Here is a 1,073-nt window from a genome sequence, read left to right as displayed (position 1 = left end):
AAAAAAATCACAATCTAATCACCACAAAAAATCTATTGAAGTTTCTAATCCTAAAAAAAAAAAAAAAAAAAAAAATAAAAAAAAAAATCCGGAATGTCCCAAAAAATACATTTATTTCAATATTTTCTTATTTCTTCGTTCGTCATATGATCTACTTCATGCATGCTACACTATTTGTTAAAGGTCTGTAAGCGCAGATGATGAAACAAAAGTCTTAAAATTGTGGCCAAGAGTGACTCACATGTTCATATTCTTATATAATCTTATTTGAATTATTGCCAATATTGTGAACATTGTTATTGTTGTTGTTGCTACTGCTGCTGTTGATGTTATTATTGATATTATTATTATTATTATTATTATTATTATCATTATCATTATTATTATTGTTGTTGTTGTTGTTATTAGTAGTAGTAGTAGCAGTAGTATTGTTGTTGTGTTGTTGGTGGTGGTGGTGTTATCATTATCATTATTATCATTATTATTATTTTTATCATTACTTTTATTATTAATATTAACATTATTATTATTATTGTTATTATTATTATTATCATTATCATTACTATTATTATCATTATTATTATTATTATCATTATCATCATAATCATTATCATTACTATTATGATTATAATTTTCATTATTATAATTATTATTAGTAGTAGTAGTAGTATCATCAACATTATTTTTTATTATTATTATCATTATCATATTATTGTCATTATCATTATTATTACTATCATTATTATTATTGTTATTATTATCATTCTTCTTATTATTATTACTCTTGTTATTATTATTATTATTATCATTATCATCATTATCATTATCATTATCATTATCATTATCATTATCATTATCATTATCATTATCATTATCATTATCATTATCATTATCATTATCATCATCATTATCATTATCATTATCATTATCAATCATCATTATCATTATCATTATTATTATCATCATTATTATCATCATAATCATCATTGTTATTGTTGTTAACATCATTGTTATTATGATTATCATCTTGTGTACCTGCCTGTCTATCTGTCTGCCTCCAATAGAAATCAAAT

This window comes from Penaeus chinensis, chromosome 38 (genome assembly GCF_019202785.1).
Source record: "Penaeus chinensis breed Huanghai No. 1 chromosome 38, ASM1920278v2, whole genome shotgun sequence".
NCBI classification, from domain to species: Eukaryota; Metazoa; Arthropoda; class Malacostraca; order Decapoda; family Penaeidae; genus Penaeus; species Penaeus chinensis.
The sequence above is the reverse complement of the archived record's forward strand: the minus strand, read 5'-3'. Positions refer to the sequence as shown.